This window comes from Apium graveolens, chromosome 2 (assembly GCF_009905375.1).
Source record: "Apium graveolens cultivar Ventura chromosome 2, ASM990537v1, whole genome shotgun sequence".
In the NCBI taxonomy this organism is placed as follows: domain Eukaryota; kingdom Viridiplantae; phylum Streptophyta; class Magnoliopsida; order Apiales; family Apiaceae; genus Apium; species Apium graveolens.
Genome location: NC_133648.1, coordinates 149,907,413 through 149,930,173, shown reverse-complemented (window position 1 = coordinate 149,930,173; position 22,761 = coordinate 149,907,413).

The window sequence follows — 22,761 nt, the reverse complement described above, 5'->3', positions numbered from 1 at the left end:
GGGTTTGGGTTGTTAGGTCCCATAAAAGGGCTACTTTAAGCTAGAAGGGGGGTTAGCTTAATGGCCAATTTAAAATTTTTATGACATTTTAAAAATATTTATCTTGTTTTAAATATTTTACCGAGTAGTTATGCATATTATTGATGCGGAAATTAAATATAAGGAAAGAAAATTCCACACGTGAGATTTTATCCTCGTTCGCAATGACGCAACCTCTAATAGATTCGCTCACCACTACATCCTGTCCCCGAGCTCCTCTCCCGGACTCGAGTTTTTCCTTAAAATAACCCTGTTCTTTTTGTAGACGGAGAAGCCTTTATAACCCCACAAATATTTATCTTGGTGCGTTTCTCCGCATTACCACCTCAAATAAATGTGTAAACATACACAACCTATATCAGACAATAAATCCCCGTTATTTCTTCAGAGTTGATGTAGAACCCTTGGTGTAGTCTTTGTCCTTCTTAACTTTTATCGGTCTTAGATTTTAGTACTTGGCCCTAGATCTTTCATCTTCTTCATTGTGTGAAGACTATTAACTCTCCGTTAGTACGTATTAGATATGAGTCTTAGAACGAGAATCAACTCTGTTTACTTCACCTCACTGCAAAATTTAGAAGGCACTAGTTATGAAAACAATACCTTAATAAAAAGAGTTTTGGTCTAGTATAATAACTAACTAGGCTGAGGTGACTTACAAATTTCTTAAAAGAATATTAAGAATTAAATGTGGAAACATACACAACCTATCTCATACAATAACTCCCTGTTATTTCTTCAAAGTTAATGTAGAACCCTTGGTGTAGTCTTTGTCCTTCTTAGCTTTTGTCGGTCTTGGATCTTAGTACTTGGTCATGGATCTTTCATCTTCTTCATGGTTCGAAGACTACTAACTCCCCGTTAGTACGTCTAGGACTTCGGTCTTATAATGAGAATTGTTGGGAATATGTTGTGAACTTGATGATTTCATTAACAAAATACCTTAGTAGATTCAACTTAGTGAATTATGATTTAGCAAAAAAAAAAACTTAGTGAATTATGTAGCACTCGACGGATAAGGAATATAGTCCCGACGGATGACTCAATATAGTCCCGACGGATTATGATTTGATATCCATCGTGTGAGTAGCTTATGTAACAATAAGTCATGTAGCACATTTCTGCAAACACCTTTGTATAGATTCTGTAGTAGCTTATGAATCATGTAGACTGCTAGTAGATGTGCATAATAGGTTGATTAAATGTAAATAGATGATGTCTTGTAATTCTGCATAAATGAAATAGAGTCAAGTGTTAAATGGCTACCCGACGGATGATTAACAAAGCTACCCGACGGATGATCAACAAGGCTACCCGACGGATAACAAGCATGTACCCGACGGATGATCAATTCAAACATCTGTTGACAGTGACAACACAGTCACATGCGTCGAGTGTTTGCAAAAGGAATGTGACAGCCTATTCAAATGAGTTTTTGAGAACAAAGAAGCATTGTCATTTCCATGCTATTATGAATATATTCAAAGATGCTGGAATAGAGTAATGAAGTAGCATAGTATTAGACTTGATAGGTTTTGTTTTATTATCTTGTCTTATTACTGTGTAATCTTGGTGATATATAAACCAAGAGTAGCAAGTAGAACTACAACAAGACTAAGAAATACATTTTCTCAGAGAAACAATTGTAAGCTGTATCCTTTAGCATTTCTCTGTAAGTTTAGTTGTTCTTATTTGTAAGCAGCTGTGAGCTATTCAAGCTTCACATAGTTCTCTCGATATATATATATATATATATATATATATATATATATATATATATATATCTGGTGGATACATTCAAATCCACCAAAAAGTTTTAAAGACTTGTGTTTTTATTACTTTGTGTTTTGATTCATTTTAATTTATCATTCCGCACTTTGCAAATCAAAACACTCACATATATATTTTGAGTTAAAACATTTTATAATTCAGAAAAAGTTTCAAGAATTCCATTCAACCCCCATTCTGTAATTCTTGATGCATTGTTAGGGAGTAACAATTGGTATCAGAGCAAGCTCTTGAAGAACAAAGAGTTTAAAGATCACAACAAACAACAAGATGAACAAGAAGGATGTTGGAGTCAAGATTCCTTTTCTGGACAAAGATAATTACCATCACTGGAAGGTAAAGATGCATCTTCATTTACTTTCTCAAGATGAGGCCTATGTGGATTGCATAGAGAGAGGTCCTCATGTACCAATGAGAGCTGCAACTGGAAATGAGCCATCAGTTCCCAAGCCAAGGCATGAATGGTTAGATCTTGATATTGAACAAGTCAGGAAAGACAAGAAGGCCATGAATATTCTGTTCAATGGAGTTGATGGTGACATGTTTGACAACATCATCAATTGCAAGACAGCCAAAGAGGTTTGGGATACCATTCAAATAATTTGTGATGGCACTGAACAAGTTATAGGAAACAAGATGCAATTACTAATTCAACAATATGAGAATTTCCACTTTGAAGAAGGTGAAACTTTCACTGATATCTTTAGTAGATTTCAAAAGCTACTAAATGCTCTGAAGCTGCATGGAAGAGTCTACCAAACCAAGTATTCTAACCTCAAATTTCTGAGATCCCTTCCAAAACAATGGAAATCAATGACAGTGTCCTTGAGAAATTTACAAGAATACAAGGAGTTTACACTAGAGAGACTGTATGGCATTCTAAAGACTTATGAGCTTGAAATAGAGCAAGATGAAAGAATGGAGAAAGGGAGAAATAAAGGAGGGTCCATTGCACTGGTTGCTGAGTTAGAGAAAGAGAAGGAGATGAAGATAGAAGCTGTTGAGTCTACTTCAAAGGTCTGTGAAAACAAGGACAAGGGGCTGGTAGCAGAAAATGAAGATTCTTTGAGCCAGGATGATATGGATGACTTGATGAACATCTAGCATTTCTTTCCAGAAGATTTGCCAAGCTCAAGTTCAAGAAGAACTTTGAAGCAGCTAAGCCAAATAGAAACATGGTGGATAAATCAAAATTCAAATGTTTCAAATGTGGCTTGGCAGGGCACTTTACCAGTGAGTGTAGAAAGTCAGATTCCAGTAAGAAGAAGTTTGAGCCTGTGGATTATAAACAGAAATATTTTGAGTTGCTCAAACAAAAGGAAAGGGCTTTCATTACACAAGAAAATGACTGAGCAGCAGATGGTCTGGACGAGGATGAGAATGTCAGCTATGTCAATCTAGCCCTAATGGCCAAGTCTGATGAAACATAGATAAGTTCTTCAAGTAATCAGGTAATCACCACTAACCTTGCACATTTATCTAAAGCTGAGTGTAATGATGCAATAAATGACATGTCTACAGAATTATATCATTTGCGTATTACACTTAAGTCCCTCACTAAGGAAAATGCTAAAATCAAATAAAACAATTTGTTTTTAAGTGAGAGAAATAATGTGCTAGAGTCTCAGTTTATTAAATTTGAAAAACTGAGAATTGAGTGTAAGATTGCTAAGGATGAATTAATTGAGTCCTTGAAGAAAGAAGAGATTTTGAAGAAGCAGGTTGAACGAGAACAAGAGGTGATTAAGGCATGGAAAACATCTAGAGATGTTCATGCTCAAATCACAAAGTTCAAGGTATTGAGTCCTTTTGTGATGCAGCCTGGAAGAAGAATAAGGAGAAGCTGGAATCCAATTTGGTTGAAGGATTGCTAACAGATGTGGACTCGACGGATGATGAGAGCCATCCGTCGGATAACCAAAAGGATTATCCGTCGAGTGACATAAATCCTCATCCGTCGGCTGTAAGCAAACCTGTGAGTAAAGCAAAACTTGCTAAGTTAAATGAAAAATATGGATCAGTTTCCAGAAACTTCATTTCAAGAGAAACTAGTCAAGTGAAGAAGGAGAAGAAAGTGAATGTTGGTCCTCTGTCCATCAAGCAGTTGAATGACAAACTAGAAAAGATTGAGGTTAAAACAAAGGCTAAAAAGAAAAACAATAGAAATGGTAAAGTAGGGATTAACAAATATAACAAATACACACCTGACAAATATGCTCCTAGAAAAATCTGTATTAAGTGTGGTAGTGCTAATCATTTGTCTGTTAATTACAAACTTGCCATGCCTACTCCTATGTATGTACCCTCCCATTTTCCCAACATGAATGCCATGCCTTATATGCCTATGAATGTTATGTCTACACATAATATGAATGAACAATTTGCTAATATGCCATTTGCACCTAATCCCTATTATGCTGCATTTAGTATGCCTCAAATGCCATTTAGCATGCCCTACTGGAATAACATGTTTTCTAATAGCATGCCATTTCCTGTTAATCACAATGTGCATGATAATTATGTTTTAATGAATGGTTTCAAAGGTCCAACTCAGATGACTAAGGATGAATCTTATATCCCCAAGTCAAATGAGATCAAACCTAAGAAACAGAAGAAGAAAGCTAACAAGGCAGGACCCAAGGAAACTTGGGTACCAAAATCAACTTGATTTGATTTTAATGTGTGCAGGGAAACAGAAAGAATCTGTGGTACTTGGATAGTGGTTGTTCGAGACACATGACTGGTGATTCTACCCTGCTCATAGAGTTCAAGGAGAGAGCTGACCCAAGTATTACTTTTGGAGATGACAACAAGGGTTACATTATAGGATATGACTTGATTTCAAAAGACAATGTTATCATTGAGGAGGTTGCCTTAGTGGATGGTCTCAAGCACAATTTGTTGAGTATCAGCCAGCTTTATGATAAAGGCAATTCAGTGACCTTCAACTCGGAAGCCTGTGTCGTGACAAACAAGAGGAGCAACAAAGTGGTTTTCACTGGAGTGAGAAAAGGAAATGTGTACCTAGCTGACTTCAACTCATCAAATGCAGAATCTGTTACTTGTCTTCTCAGTAAAGCAAGTCAAGATGAAAGTTGGCTATGGCACAAGAAGCTATCCCATCTAAACTTCAAGACCATGAATGAGACTGTAAAGAAAGAACTGGTTAGAGGTATTCCTCAAGTGGAGTTTTATAAAAATGAACTGTGTGATGCTTGCCAAAAGGGTAAATAAATCAAAGCATCATTCAGAAAGAAGCTTGATTTAACAATTGAAGAACCTTTACAACTACTGCACATGGATTTTGTTGGACCAGTCAATGTGTTATCCATCTCTAGAAAAAGATTTTGCCTAGTAATTATAGATGATTTCTCAAAGTTCTCTTGGACATATTTCCTTAAGTCTAAAGACGAGGCTAGTGAAATCATCATCAATCACATAAGGCAAGTCAACAATCATCCTGATTTCAAAGTTAGAAGAATCAGGAGTGACAATATAACTGAGTTCAAGAATTCTGTCATGAGAGCATTTTGTGAAGAAAATGGGATTTTGTATGAGTTTTCAGCAGCAAGAACTCCACAACAAAATGGAGTGCTAGAAAGAAAGAACATATCACTTATTGAAGCTGCAAAGACAATGCTTGAAGAATCTAAGTTACCAACATATTTCTGGGCTGAAGCTGTAAATACTACATGCTACACTCAAAATATTTCTTTGGTTAATCAAGCAAAATGCATGACTCCCTACCAATTGTTCAAGAACAAGAAGCCAACTCTAAACTTTCTTCATGTCTTTGGCTGCAAATGCTATATCTTTAGAAATCAAACTGATCAGAATGGGAAGTTTGATGCTAAAGTAGATTAAGGAATTTTTGTTGGATATGCTGTTGGTAAAGCATACAGAGTCTACAATCTGAGAACGGACATTGTTGTGGAATCAATACATGTTGTGTTTGATGATAAAAAGATTGAAGGACTACAAGATGGAGATTACCATGAGAGCCTCAAATTTGACAATGTGGAGATGGTTAGTGATGACAGTGATGATGAAAGTGATCAAGAAACAGTATCAAAGGATAATGCAGAAAAATCTACTACCAATGAAGCATAAAATTCAACATCTATCGAGTTGCAAAATGCTTTATTCGTTGGGAGACAATCTGCTTTATCCGTCGGGAGACAACCAGCTTCATCCGTCGGTACTCAAAATTCACCATCTGTCGGGTCATCAAAAGAAGCTGAAAGTCAGAATAGATCACTTATAGAAAGTTCTCCTTTCTCAAATCAAAGATCCATAAACTCGGGGGGGGGGGGAGTTTCTAATAATCAAAACTCAATCACACATCAAGACAACCATGAGGCCTCTTCATCCAGAGCTAATCTACCTCAACAAAGGAAATGGACAAAGGATCACCCCTTTGAGCTCATTATTGGTGATGTATCTTCTAGAGTTCAAACAAGGAAAGCAACTCAAGAAGAATGTCTATATAGCAGTTTCCTATCTAAGGAAGAACCAAAGAAGGTAGAAGAAGCTTTGTTGGATCCTGATTGGATTTTAGCTATGCAGGAGGAGCTAAACCAATTTGAAAGGAATAAAGTATGGAAGGTGGTACCCAAGCCTAAAGGAAAGAATCCAATAGACACCAAATGGGTATTCAAAAACAAGACGGATGAAAATAGCATAGTAGTCAGGAACAAAGCTAGATTGGTTGTTAAGGGCTATTGTCAACAAGAAGGAATAGATTTTGATGAAACATTTGCTCCTGTTGCAAGACTTGAAGCCATCAGAATCTTCTTAGCCTATGCAGCCCATGCCAATTTCAAGGTCTATCAAATGGATGTCAAAAGTGCCTTTCTGAATGGAGATTTGGAGGAGGAAGTCTATATCAGTCAGCCTCCTGGTTTTGAAGATCCAAATTTTTTAGAATATGTCTACTATCTTTTGAAAGCACTTTATGGACTGAAGCAAGCACCTAGAGCCTGGTATGACACTTTGTCAAAGTTTCTTTTAGAGAATCACTTCACTAGAGGTACTGTAGAAAAAATTTTATTCTTTAAAAATGTTAATGTCTCTAGCATACTTGTTCAAATTTATGTAGATGGCATTATTTTTGGCTCTACAGATGAAAAATTTGCAAAACGTTTGCCAAATTGATGCAAAGTAAATATGAAATAAGCATGATGGGAGAACTAACTTACTTTCTTGGTTTGCAAGTTAAGCAAGTTAGTGATGGAATATTCATTAGTCAAACTAAATACATTTATGATCTTTTAAAGAAGTTTGAACTAATGGATTGCACATCTGCAAAAACTCCAATGGCCACTGCAACTAAACTTGAATTAAACACTACTGAAAAGTCTGTGGATATTTCAAGTTATAGAGGCATGGTTAGCTCACTTTTATACTTAACAGCTAGTATGCCAGATATAATGTTTGCTACATGTCTCGGTGCTAGATTTCAGGCTGATCCTAGAGAATCTCACTTAGTAGCTATTAAGAGAATTTACAGATATCTCAAGGGAACACCAAAACTTGGCATTTGGTACCCTAGAGATTCTGGTTTTGATCTAACTGGTTATTCAGATTCAGATTATGCAGGTTGTAGAATTGATAGAAAAAGTACAATAGGAACCTGTCAATTTCTAGGAAACAAGCTTGTGTCCTGGTTCAGTAAAAAGCAAAATTCAGTTTCTACTTCTACAACAGAAGCTGAATATATTGCTGCTGGCAGTTACTGTGTACAGATTTTGTGGATGAAAAACCAATTGCTAGACTATGGTCTGCAAGTGGAAAGAATTCCTATTTTCTGTGATAACACAAGTGCAATTGCCATCACTGAAAATCCAGTACAACATTCAAGAACAAAGCACATAGACATCAAGTACCACTTCATAAGGTAACATGTAATGAATGGTACTGTGGAATTATATTTTGTTCCAAGTGAAAAACAGCTTGCAGATATATTTACCAAGCCACTGGATGAATCCACCTTTTCAAGGTTGGTAAGTGAGTTAGGTATGCTTAATTACTCTTGAATCTTTTCAGATAATTTTCAATTTGTAATGTAGCGAGAAATTTAATTGATTTTTCAGTGTTGGATGAAATTTTGGGTAAGTCAAAATTTACATCCCGACGGATGATCATTATCCATCGAGTTTGATCATCCATCGAAATACTGCTTGTTAATAAAATCAATTATTTTTCTGGAATATTTTATAACTCGACGGATAACTGTTTATCCTCATCCGTCGAATTGTCTAAGTCCTAGCTGTTAATTTTCTAAACATTATCCATCGAGTATACTTACAGTTTATAAGCATAACACGACGAATAATTGATGGATTTTTTACAGTTTATTTTTAAACGACTATTTTGGGCAATTCTTATTGGTTACTTTATTTTACTTTATTATTTTTGCCAGTTATTTTTGAGATAGTATAAAAGCATAATTTATTTTCATTGCTTTTCTTTTATCATTCTCAAATCATCTGCTCTAACTTCTCTCTTTCTCAAAAGCACTTACTCTCTCTCTCTCTGCAAGTTTTTACTCTCTAACAATGGCACTAGTCATCAAAATCATGTCTCAAACTGGCTTTATCTATGAGAAGAACAATTTCACGGCTGTAATGAACAAGAGGATTCAGCAGTCTGGCGACTACCACAAAATGATGGAATTTGTGAAGAACTGCAAACTCAACTATGCCATGCTGAAATCACCCACCATTTACTGTGAGGTTGTTGAAGAAATGTGGACGACTGTAGTGTACAACTCAACTGATAAGACTATCACTTTCACTATTAAAGGTAAGGAATTTGGTGTTAATAGTGATATTGTTAAAGCATGTTTCAAAATTCATGATAATACTGTAACTTCCTCACACACAGACACTGACATTGTTAAGATACTTAATTCCATGGGCTTTGCACTCTCTACTTCTAAATTAAGTGAAATTAGGAAGTTGGGTCTTAGAAAGGAATGGAGTTATCTGTGTGATGTAGTTACTAAAGTATTTTCTGGTAAAATCAGCAATTTTGATTCAGTTAATATCTCTATGCTCAACATGCTTTACATGCTAGTAACTGATAAATTTTTCAACTTTAGTGATCTTGTCATATTTGAGTTGGGGTTTAAGTTAGGGGAGCTAAATAAAAGGGGTAAAAATGTTTATTATGCTAGATTTTTAATGATGGTTGTTAACCACCTCTCTGAGGATATTGTGCTTGAGAACCCAACCAACAAATTAGATTGTTGGGTTCAAGAGAGAATAATCATTGCAAATTTAAACAGAGCAAACCACCACAAAGAGGTGCCACTCTTCTATTTTCCAGTTATGGAGGCACCTCAGGTAAGTGAGATAATTTCAACTATCTCTACTCTTCCAGCCTCAAAAACTTCTTTGCATTTTAGTGTAGCTATAGAAACTGTGTCATTGACCCAACAGTTGCCGACCCAAGCTACCAAATCCAAAATTTCAAAAACAAAGACAAAGAAGGCCCCCTCTGGTGTCTCTCAAAAGATGCCAGTTGTAAAATTCACCAAACCAAAAGAGGGGAGTGTGAAGGTGGGTAAGAAAGGTGAGGGACAGGGTGAACATCAAAGTAACCCTAAGGATAAGGTTGGAGAGGTGAGTGTTTTCCAGCCTAGCCACACTGCAGTTTCCCAACAAACTGCAGTGCTTAATAAGGACATTAGCTCATTACTGGTTTCATCCTCCCAAAAGGATGTTACCATTGAAATAAACTCTCAGCCAAGAGCACAGGCCAAAAGGGTAATGGACACAAGCTCACCCCAAACTTACACTAGAAAGAAGAAATCAAAGAAACTTGGGGATGAACAGGGTTCACACACTGTGCAAACTGGTGCTAAAGACACAGTCACTGCACCTTCTCAAAGTCAGGTTGATGTGGCTCCAATAAATTTGGAATCACAGCCAAAATCTCTAACAATAGAAGCACATGAAACACCAAATTCTCCCACACACTCTTTGGATATTGACATGATAAACACATCACTTCCAAATTCTCCATCTTTAACTCTCATGGAGAAGCCAAAAATCCAAGCAAGTGAGCATCATCTTCTAGATGATTTATTGGCTTACTTGCCATTTCTTTCTGAGACTGTTGAGACATTTGTGCCAAAATTTTCATCAATCTGCACAGAGTCCACAATAGTCTCCACTCCAAACTCATTTATTTATACTCTCTCGATGGATATTGTTCATCCGTTGAGTAGTGATTGTATCCCGACGGATAAGCTTAACAGCAGTTATCCGTCGGATAGTCAAACTGCTAACCCGACGGATATTCCTTATTCGTCGAGTGTCTTTGCACAACTTCAAATTTCATCAATTATTACAAGTGCAGAAGACTTAGTAGTAGTGCAATCACTCCTAGGACAGAGGGAATGGAGTGAAATGAGTGAGAGTCTGGGTTGCTCCCAGGAAAAAGGAGAGGAAAAGAGTGAACCTATGCAGTCCATTTCTTCAGGACTGGCAAAAGTGAGTGTGAGGAGTCCCACCTTAGATGGTGAAGGTGAGGGTGTGAGGGTGGGGAGCCAAGGTGAGACCTTGATACAACAAAAGAGAGATCATGAGAGAAATGCAGGTACAGGAGTGATAAGGATGGAAACCATTGCAAGTGAGTCAATGAATGTCAATGATGCAGAAAGGGAAAGGCTATTTCTATAAAAATATCAAGCTGTTATAGATTCTATTTCCCTGGATGCTGAGATATTTACTCACCCTGTGACAGCTTACCAAACTCTAGTTGTACAGGGCAATGAGGAGGCTGAAAGATTGCTGAACTTGGTGCATACTACACAATCTTTACAAAGAGCAAATGATGCAATCACTGCTATGCCTTCCAACATTGGCAGTGATTTTGGACTGGATGAAACTTCTTTTGGTGATGCTGGTGGGGATGATGAGGAAGATAGCATGAGCATAGGGGGAGATGCAGATATTCCTGCCTGGATGCTAACAAAAGAATGTTCCTACTCACATTTCCAATCAACACTATTCAAGCTAATTTATGACACCCAAATAGCCATTCAGACATCTTCCAATGCCAGCACAAAGAAACTACTCATAGCACATCTTGAAGCACTCCAGCTGCATAAAATTCAAGCCCTCCAACACAGTCAGAGTGTGGATGCAATCAAGCAAGAAATTTCTGAAGTAAAGCAGGATGTCATAGAAAGGTTGGATGCTAGACTTCCTGCTACCACCATGATTGAAATAGTTCAAAAACTAAGGAAGGAGGCTGATCTCAATAGGAAAGTTGAGGCCATGGACTCAAGATTATCTGTTGTAGAGAAATCAATGGCTAAGATACTTAACAATCAAGAAACTCAGACTGCACTACTCCAACAGTTGGTGGCTGCTCAACTCCCTCCCACACAACTTGATGATAACAAAAAGGGGGAGAAAGGCATAAGTGAGGGGGAGAAATAGCTTCATATTCAAGTTAGCAAAGTAATTGTGCCTATAATTGCTTTCACTAAGCCACCAACTAAAGACAGCATTGATCTGATTAATGAAGCAGCAGCCACACTGAGAGCAGCTGAAAAGAAGCAGTTGAGTCCATTCAACTGGGAGAAGATTGATGAGGATATACAAAAGAGGTTTGGTCTAACAAAGAAGCCAGAAAAATCAGTCATTCATCACTCTCAAGCCAGGAAAATCTCTATGAATGATATGTGCATGAATAATCTGGAAAGAGGCCAGCCATCCTGCATCAAATCTCCAAAGGCTGAACTAATATTGAAGCCAAAGGTGAACTATTCAAAATCTTCTCTAAAGAATCCTTTGGACACAGTGTATAAGACACCAAAGCCTGATGAGAAGAAACTGTTGTCAAGATCTATTGTATTCTACAAGGATCCAGTTGATTCAGCATTGAAAAGAAGAATTACTAAGGTTTTCAGGAATGGAAAAGAAATTTGTGTGGTGGCTGGACACCCTCAATTTGCTGAAGCAAAAAGAGAAGAAAAGGCAAGATTGAAGCAAGAAAAGAAGCAAGCTGCTCTAGATGCTAAAAAGGTCAAACAAAAGAAGGAGCAAGCTGCTATCTTGGCCAACTTACAAGCTGTGAAACCTACACAACAAATTCCTGAACAATCATCTGAAACCACTGAATCTAAGGAGCTGAAAATGCAAGAAGAATCACAGCAGAGAAAAAGGTTTAGATACAAACTTCATGCAAAGAGGAAAGTGAACTTTGATGAAAAGGATTTGGAAGATCAGTTTCCCAAAAAGTCTACATCTACAACAACTCAAACATCCATGCCCTCTGTGGCACATGGAGAATTTAAGATAGATCCATCCAAGAATTTTCATGGTGAACCTATCATTCCAAAGGATGAGCCAATAGACTGGGATAGTCTACCAATACCTGAACTCAATTTACCTCACTTCATGAAGCCAAAGAAGACAAAGACCAGAGCAGTCAAGAAAGTGAAGCCGTCAACTCTCAGATCTAAGTCCCTAACCAAAGCTCAAACCAAAGTCAACAAGGGAGACATCATGTACATCTGTGACATCAAGGAATTCTCATATCTAAACCTCTATCTAGATGAACTGGAAGAAGTTAAAGGGATTGATGCTTACAGGAATCTACCTGAAAGGTTAGTATTCAAGTACAAGGGAGGAAAAGAGATACAATGGCCACTTCATAGGATCCTTCAAGAAAGCCAATCTGTGCTGACAAAAGTTTATTCAACTTTCAAGAAGAACTTTGGATTCAATGTGACAGCTAGAAGACTAGTTCTAAAGAAGATTGAAGAATTGAGGAGTATTAGAGCCAAAGATGCACACCCAAAGACCTTAATTATTCCTTACACAGGGAGTAGAGTGCATCTAAGGCCCTACTGGCTGATGGAATTCATGGATGATAAAGGAGTTAGAAGATTCTTCAGATTAGAAGACCAGTTGAGCATCTCTAGCAATTAGACTCTTTTGGAAATGCAAGGAATGCTAAATCTCTCAGAATTTGATGAACTGGAATTCTACAGACAGCCCCAAAATCAGATAGAAGAAAACAACAAAAAGCTTGGAAAGAGATCCAGATCATCAAGGAAATAGATCAATCTGCTCAGGCTAGAGGAGCACCTTGAAAATGACTGTGAGCAAATCTTTGTAAATTTTTTTATTAGCAACACTGTTTAGTTTTATCTACTACTTTTTAAATCTGTATTTTTAGAGTGTTTTGTGATCATCAAGTTTCTCTTAATTTATGGCTACAAATTCTAGTAGACATAAATTGGGGGAGATTGTTGGGAATATGTTGTGAACTTGATGATTTCATTAACAAAACACCTTAGTAGATTCAACTTAGTGAATTATATAGCACTCGAAGGATAAGGAATATAGTCCCGACGGATGACTCAATATAGTCCCGACGGATGATGATTTGATATCCATCGAGTGAGTAACTTATGTAACAATAAGTCATGTAGCACATTTCTGCAAACACCTTTGTATAGATTCTGTAGTAGCTTATGAATCATGTAGACTGCTAGTAGATGTGCAGAATAAGTTGATTAAATATAAATAGATGATGTCTTATAATTCTATATAAATGAAATAGAGTCAGGTGTTAAATGGCTACCCGACGGATGATTAACAAAGCTACCCGAAGGATGATCAACAAGGCTACTCGACGGATAACAAGCATGTACCCGACGGATGATCAATTCAAACATCTGTTGACAGTGACAACACAGTCACATGCGTCGAGTGTTTTCAAAAGGAATGTGGCAGCCTATTCAACTGGGTTTTTGAGAACAAAGAAGCATTGCCATTTCCATGCTATTATGAAGTTATTCAAAGATGCTGGAATAAAGTAATGAAGCAGCATAGTATTAGACTTGATAGGTTTTGTTTTACTATCTTGTCTTATTACTGTGTAATCTTGGTGATATATAACTTAAGAGTAGCAAGTAGAACTACAACAAGACTAATCAAACATTTTCTCAGAGAAACAATTGTAAGTTATATCCTTTAGCATTTCTCTGTAAGTTTAGTTATTCTTATTTGTAAGCAGCTGTGAGCTATTCAAGCTTCACAGGGTTCTCTCGATATATATATATATATATATATATATATATATATATATGGTGGACACATTCAAATCTACCAGAAAGTTTTAAAGACTTGTGTTTTTATTACTTTGTGTTTTGATTCATTTTAATTTATCATTCCGCACTTTGCAAATCAAAACACTCACATATATATTTTGAGTTAGATCATTTTATAATTCTGAAAAAATTTCAAGAACTCTATTCAACCCCCCTTCTGTAATTCTTGTTGCATTGTTAGGGACTAACAAGAATCAACTCAGTTTACTTCACCTCACTGCAAAACTTAGAAGACACTATCTGTAACGACTGGGAATTTCGCGACAAATTAAGTGAATAAAGTATGATTTTTTTTGTGGTGTAATTATAAATTATGAGATTTAATAAAGGGATTAAATGATTTTGTTAATTGTCCTTATTGTATATTACTAACTGAGAGCGTAAGATGATGCGTTCCAGTTTGATGAGTCAGCTTAGGGGTTAAGCTGTATTGTCGGGCCGTTAGGTAGAACGGAACCCGTCCAAAAAAGGGATTAAAGTGTTTAAATGTGAACTATGTGTTGTTATGCGAAATGGAATGTTTAAGTGAGTATTATGTTCTAGTGACGTGTCGGTTGGTAAAGATAATTGTGAAGCGTAATTGAAATGCTTAGTGTTGGGCCGTCAAGCAGAACGCAATCCGTTACGCAAAAAGAGGAATAATAATAAGGAAAATTTTATGATCATATATGAGTTGTGATATGTGAATATATGTGCTTGCTTGTCTGTTTGCATGATTACGTGACCTTTTGATGTTTAAAAGGATTTAAGGGGATTTATTTAATTTAAAATAAGGTTTATTGAACCTTATTACATTTTTATAAAATTATTCGAGTAAGGTCAAGGCGTGAAATTTGTTTTGTTATCTTCAAAATAGTCCTAGAGACTTTCTAAAAATGATAGATGGATTTATTTCGTGATCGTTGCATTTTAAAATGATTTTATGGAATTAAAATGCTATTTTCAGCATAATCTTATAAAATTCGTATTAAATCACCTTTCACTCACAAATTATTTTAAAAATATGGCTGAAAATTTAATTTTGAGATCTACGTTTTAAAATTATTATTCTTTGCATTCCCATCTTTTTCGAGAGGGTTGTTCATTAATCAAATTGGTTTTAAGATTCAGAATTAAAGAAAAGTAGTATAAAGGAAAATTCTAGAAGCTAGTGGGTAAAAAACTTTTATACCCTTGGCTATTCACTATATATAACCTCCCTCCCTCCTCTCCCCTTTTTCTTTTTCCTCACCCGGTCTCACTCTCTCTCATCTCTCACTTTCTCTCATCTCTCTTTTTTCTCTCTCAAACTCTCTCTCTCTCTCTCTCTCTCTCTCTCTCTCTCTCTCTCTCTCTCTCTCTCTCTCTCTCTCTCTCTCTCTCTCTCTCTCTCTCTCTCTCTCTCTCTCTCTCTCTCTCTCTCTCTCTTCTTTTCTGTCAGTATAACCCCCTTCTCTCATTGATATCTATAGAATCATTCATGAAACTTCATGCTCATCCTAGATATATACTTTAAATCATTTGCATGTGTGTATTTGTACTTGCATGCGGGTGTATGTATGTGAGTTGGGCTCGGTTTTGAGCCGTGTATGTAGTTTTTGCTTCCTTCGAGTGATTGCTTGTAATTTCTGTAAATTTTTGTGAAGATTAATCCTTGCATGCGTGTGTTGCTGTGTTTTTGAAAGAAAATCGAGGGTTTTGTGGTTGGACACCCTCGAATGAGGGCACCACCATGAAGCCACCGCCACCAGTGATGAACTCCGGTGAACCGGTGGTGAGTGATAATGTTATAATTGAGCTCTAGTATTCATAAAACTTATTTTCGGTGTTTGCATGTGGTGATTTCTTAAAAACTGAATGGGTTTTTAATTTCGGAAGTTATTGAGTTAATTTTTGTTGATTAGAGTGATTGTGGATTATTGTTTTAGGATAATAGTGGAAAATCAGAATGGATATTGGTTTAAAGAGATGAATTGATAATTGCATATAAGATTTGAGTATAATCGAATAAGTTTAGTTTGATTTGTAAAGAAAATGAGTTGAATGTCTAAGTTAAGGTTTAAAACAAGTTGAAATTGTGATTTAAAACTTTGCATGGCAAAATTGATCTTTGCATGTGTGTTTTCTTGAAAAACCCGAATGGGTCTTATGGTTAAAAAGAGAATTAAGTTGATTTTGTGAGTTTATATGCTAATTGTATTAGTTGCTAGTGATAATTGAAAGGAGAACTTGGTTGCATGACAATGTTGGATGGTGCTTATGTTCGAATTTTTGATAATTGAAAGAAAGTGTTGATTTTTGATTTTTAATGTGATTATGATTTGATTTTAGGATTAAAAAGGATGAAGCTTGATTGCGTAATTGACTCTTGTAATTTGCATGTTACCAAAAGAGGTTTATTTGTGTTTGATTATGTGTGATTAAAATTGAGTACACTTGATTGTGTTTTGTGGTTATAGCCGAATGGAATATAGGAATAAAAGTGATTGATTTGGTTTCATTACCTTGCTAAGTGATTGCATATGAAATTCTAGGAGATATGTGATTTATTTGTTTGTTTTTGTTCGAATTAAGTGTTAAAAAAGGAAGGATTGAGTTGTCTTGTTATGAGGTTATATAATTGATATGATAACTCAAGTATAGATGTCGTATTTATAGCGTAATGCGTGATTCGAAGTCTATTTGGTTAAAGTATACGGGCTTTGGTATAACGTGTTGTGTGATTAATTGATTATATATATACTCTTAGGGTATTGCGATTAAGGGAATTATTAAGCGTTCTGGGAACGTCGAGTGGGAATCTAGTTAAGGTTTTGATTTTTGGATTATAGATTCGGAGCGTGAGGGCATTCAGGCTAGGAAAGGGAAAAGTGTACTAGGTGGTAGTAGTTCAACCTTTGTGAAACATGAAAGTGAATTCTGGAAAGTAACTCTACTTACTTGTGCAAATTGATATAGAAAGGATATTTTTCATGCCATGATAGAGTATTGAACTTTTGTAGTGTTTGTACACTTATTATTGTTTCTTGAGATACTCTGTCATTGTCCTTGTGAACCTTTTAATGATAAGATTATTGTTCATACCTTTTAGTAACCTTTTCTTATCCTGATCACTTGTTAGTACCTTGAACTTTTGTAAACCCTATAAGAACCTTTGTGAACCCCCTTGTGTAATGATCCTTCATTCCTTTGTTACCTTATCCCTTAATGATCCTTCAAACGGTTTTGATTCTCTAACTTGGATATCTTGTTATCATGTGATCAAGAACCTTAGCATTGATCTTTGCTTATCTTTGGTTTATTCACTTTCTTTGAATTCTTGAAACTGAACCTAAGGATGAGTTTCGACTTGCAAGATTCTGAATGATTTCATATTCTCGGTAATGATAAAATGAATTTAGTAAACCTTTCTTCTCTAACACAAGGTTTTCTAAATGAATTCCTGATGGATTGGATTGAGACATAAGAGACTAGTGGGACTATTCCGGTCATATAAGAGGCTAGCGGGGCTAGTCCGATTTGAGGCTGAAACTATGCCATAGGTACCTTAAAGACCAGATGGAGGTCGGTACGGGATAATCAACCATATTATTATAAATTGAAAGTTAAAGTAGTCCAATCAAGGGTTCCATAATTATTTAAAGAGGAATTGAATTCCTTATTCAGTAATTGATTCTTTGAAAATGAAATCGCTTATATTGTTTTGAAAAGAGTTGATTGTGACATTGATTAGCTTACAGCTTGTGAACCCTGATTTTGATTCTGATAATATTATCAATCGTATAATTGATTCCCAATGATGAAAAGATTCTCGCTTTCCATTTGAAAGATCATTTGAGATCATGTTAATGATTTGTGATGAATGTCGGCTTTCAACCCTATCTTGGGCCTTGTTTCCTGAAAGCCCAAAGCTTTTTCTTCATAACCCTTTTATAGCCCAGAAGACAAAAATCTACCACCTAGAGATGTTAAAGTAGAATGCCCTAAAAACAGTAATGGTATATTGTGGATTTCATATCGTAGAACTGTTATACAGTTACTTGCTGAGTTTTATACTCATTTGTTTTTATTTGATCTAACCATGATAGTTAAGCAAGAGGATGGCCAGGCTTAGGCGCACTGCTCATAAGAGCGTACCTAGTGGTCCCTACCGTGTTGAGGGCTTTCAGATGCCAGAGCAGCTAGTACAGGTTATGTGTGAGCAAGCGCTTAGCCAGGAAGTTATAAAGATACAATGGGTTATCTGTCGGTTCTATGATGGAATCGATTATGTAAATTTGGTTTTATTTTGGGTTGTAATTTTTATATTATGGTTGGTAGTTGTAATCTTGTCTCAAACTTTATCATATTTGATCCTGATAGTAGTTAATCGGGGTTTATATTTATTTATTCTTAGATTAAAGGTGTGTGGGTCCTCATTTCCTAACCCTGAGATTGAGGGCGTCACAAGTTGGTATCAGAGCTACAGGATATAGTCCTTGAGAAAAGTTAGAAAAAAAGGTATTTTGGGAATATATCTATATCACGAGAGTGTTCGACTTATATAGAGTTGAGTTAGACTATTAGGTATAGTCTAAGGAAAGTGTATATAAGCTAAAGTGGTGACTAGAGTTAGGGTGTGAGTTAGTTGGAAGTTTTATTTAACCCTAATGTTGTTTCCTGGTTGCTGTTTTGTGTTTTCTCTCGGGATCCCAGTAGTGGTAGTGATTCCAATTCAGAGATTAGTTTGACCGGTACCCCAGTGGACCCTATTCCACCCTCTTCAGAGGAGTCTGTGTATGTTATTTCAGATCTAGAGGAGGATCCATTTGAGAATAGTGAGATTCTTATGCAGATACCACCCTTGAGGCCAGAGTCAGAGACCCCAGCCCCTGAGTCAGAGTCTGAGATGCCTAAGATTATGCCTGTCAGTGTTGGTGGCAAGTTAGCCCAGGATCGAGACTTTTTATACTCCCGTATTCCTGAGTTATGAGCTTTGGTGGATAGGCTAGCTCGAGAGTCTAGACAGAGCGCTTCAGTTATGGATGATGAGTGGAGAGTCCGGATTTAGATGGTGGAGCAGGTTGCCCGGAGGAGATTGGATGAGGGACCATCCACTAGTGATGCTGATGCTGAGGCCCGGAGGCTACATAAGATCAGTCGTTGGATGCTAGTCGTGTTGAGAGAGATTCTGGATGATTAGATCTTAGTGTTGGTCAGGCAGGACTTTTGGTGGAGCCCGTAGTTGTTGTTTTTCAGCGCCGGTAGGCTTTGAATACTTGGTCAGATGCCGGAATCCCTTTTTTATTTGTTATGTTGTATTGTATCTTAGAACTTTGTAGTAGTAGTTGTTAGAAGTTAGGGGTGAAAGAGATGTGTCCTAAGTCCAATCATGTATGATGATTTAGAAATAACTTTTATGTAATCTGTTTTGATTTCATTGATATTAATAAAAGACTTGTTTTGGTTTTATTGCGGGCTTTATCTATTTAAGTGTTTAAATAAGATATACCATAGTTTAGAGTAAAGCTTTTTATGGATTATGATGAGATCATAATAATGAGACCTAAAAGATGATAACTCTAAACTTAAATAGTTCATGGTCGTAGGATTACTAACTGGTAATTAATAATCCGCAAAGATCGGTACATACTATGCTTGCTTCATTATGAAGGATGTCTGTTCTCATAGACATTTGTGTGGTGACACTATAGCTAGTATGTAGGTGCTTATTATAGAATAAGTTCACTGAACATGACTCACATAGCTGAACAACTAATGGAGTTCACTCACGTGTCAACAGTTGTTCACATAGTGATAGTTGTACAAGTATCCTTAGACTTGAGGTCATCATAGTCATCTTGTGTACACTGAACTATGCTTTGGTTTAGTTCTTAGTCTCAAGGGACAATTATAAGGGCTCTACTGGGTATAGCAATTTATACACGAAGATAGTGTATGATCAATAAAGGATCTACCCCTTCCAGTGTAGGAAGAGAATGTTCAATGCTGATCCACTTATGTTAGTTCAGGAATCTCTGGCCAGAGTGAATGATATTAAAAAGAAGTTTCTAATTTACAATAAATAGAACTAAGCATAGTGAATGGGAAAGCAAGTGATTAAATAAGATAGGCTTGACACAAGTTCCATGCCTTGTATTTAATCGTGACATTGCAGGGTAGAAGGAATTGATTGTACGGTAACTACTCACTGAATAGGTTCTTGGTATTCTAAGCAGTGAATTCGTATTATCCGGATAATCGCGATATGCTGAGAAGTATCCCTCACGATGTAGAATAAATATGATTAATTTATTAATTAATCATATTTAATGAATTAGAGAATTTATATAAATAATGATAAAATAGTTTTATTATTATTTATTTCTACTACCGGCTTAATATTGAACCTACCGGGTCACACCATAAAAGAGAATGATTTAATGGTGGAGGAATTAATTAATAATGGCTAGGTAATTATTTATTTGTGAAAAAAATAATTAATTAGCATATTTAATAATTGATTAAATGAGATTTAATTAATTCTTAATATTATTAATTAAGACTTTAATTTTGGAAATTAAATCAAGTGAGAGAATTATTTTTCTAAAGTGTTTAGAAAAGGGATTAACGATTAAAAGGTGTTTTAATTATTAGTTAATTGGTTAATAAGAATAATCAATTAAAGGCTTGGTAATAATAATATTTTATTTTGCCTCAACCCAAAATAATTAACCCTAATTCTAAAGTAGAACAAGAGGGAGGCAACTAATTCTCTCAACCTCTTCCTCCTCCATCACATTGTACTCTTGGGGGATACCGGTGAAGTGCTTCACACTTGAGGAGCAGCTGTTAGGGATTTCCGTTCATCATTCTTGGATCGCTATTAAAGACATCCATCTTTCCATTAACGTAAAGCTTCTTAAGGTAAACATACTGAACTACGAATTAAATATTATTTTTCGCGTGGATCCTGCGGAGGGTTTCGGTTTTTTTAAGATTTAAATTTACATTTTCGTTGCTTTTATGTGCTAAAAACCCTTCAATGGCATCAGAGCTACTTGCGAAAAGTTTTTAATTCATTTATGTGTTTAACTGTTTTCGATATATGAGCATGTACGTGATTCGCCATGATTTGATGTTAATATAATATGCTTATATATGTATGGTTTTGAATATATGATATTCATGTGAGTTGTATAATCATAGATGATTATGTAATCTGTATATATACTGATATATACATGATTTATGTTTGTTCTAATTATGAGAATCATATTAGATACGGATTCTGAATTGGCTGCTGCAGATTTGCTGAAATCTGGGTCTGGTGTCCGATTTACGCAAACGAATACCCTATTCCATAGGTAAACGAGCGTCTGAACAAAACTGATAGCAAAAGCTATCAACGACTCATCTGTAAGGCATTTGACGTCGTTTACTACCCGTAAACAGTGATTCTTGTTTTTCTGATTTGATTCTGATTTTTCTGATTTTTGTCATATTTTCTTTTTATGATTAGATCATGGATAATATGTTATGTTAAGATCAGATTATTTGTTTTAAAATGCTTTTATGTGTTGTATGAGCATGGTGGATGGTTATGGCCTTTCGACCTTAGTTTAATGGTTTTGGTTTTGGTTTTAAATACGACTTGCATGTCATCAATCTTTGTAATCATAAATCTCGAATGTAACTCGAGTTATTCTTGTAAGTTCATTATATTAGTTTTACTTTCAATCATGTAATGTAATTGAAAACTCAAGAAGGCTATCCAATAGAGGTGATACAAAGAAGAAGACGAGGCATACAAGAAGTCTAAATAAAGAAGAAGACTTATGTAATAAGTAGTTATATTTATTTCCATCACCATATTAGATTGACCTTGATCTTTATCATGATCTTGATAAAGATCACATAGGATGGGACCATGACCAATAACATTTACTTTATTGTACTTTATATTTACTTGTTTATTTAATTTTATATATGAGATATATGCCTATGTTTACCATGCGATGATAGATTTAGGTGAACTTAAATCAATATAAGGCGCGCTCTAGAAAATCTAGAATATGAATCGTTTCTTGCCTTAACAATAAATATTATGAATACAATCATGAGATTCTTATGTTTATGAAACACATAATTGAATATGAATTTTCAATATTGAGAGAAAGGATGATTCTGTCAACAACAGATTTCAATCTGTAAGAAAGGGTTATTAAGTGACGCCTCTTGACAATGCTCCACCCGATCTGGGAATCATCTGATTATCGATTATTGATTTGAAATATTTAATTTAAAAGGAAGAATCTCTTTATAATATGGTTATAATTGTAACGTAATATAATCCCTCTAAAATTAAATAATATCAAGTAGTAATTGGCCAATGACACAACGGGCTTGTGTCGGTCATAGCCTTCCAACATGGTAGAAAGTGGTTCGTATTTTTAAATCATTATCGTTTCGTGCTACAGCCGAGGGCTTTGATTTCAAAATAAGAAATACTTGTCTATTACATAGAGATGTGTACATTGAATTAGAATCTAAAGGTCGTTACGTGCTACAGCCGTGGGCCGTTGGAGACTGATTCAATTATACGAAATGTTGGATTAGACTTGACTTAGAATATTGAGTTTGTCGTGCTACAGCCGTGACTCAATTATTCAAGAGGCTAAAGTTTTATTAGGGAATAACATAAGATGTAATTGACAAGAGTTGTCTGCCTATTGAACATCACATGATGTTTCGTGCTACAGCCGAGGTTGTGTGATGGAATGTAGGATCCCTATTCCCACTAGCATTATGAATGCTTAATTTTCACTTAGGGGGTTAAA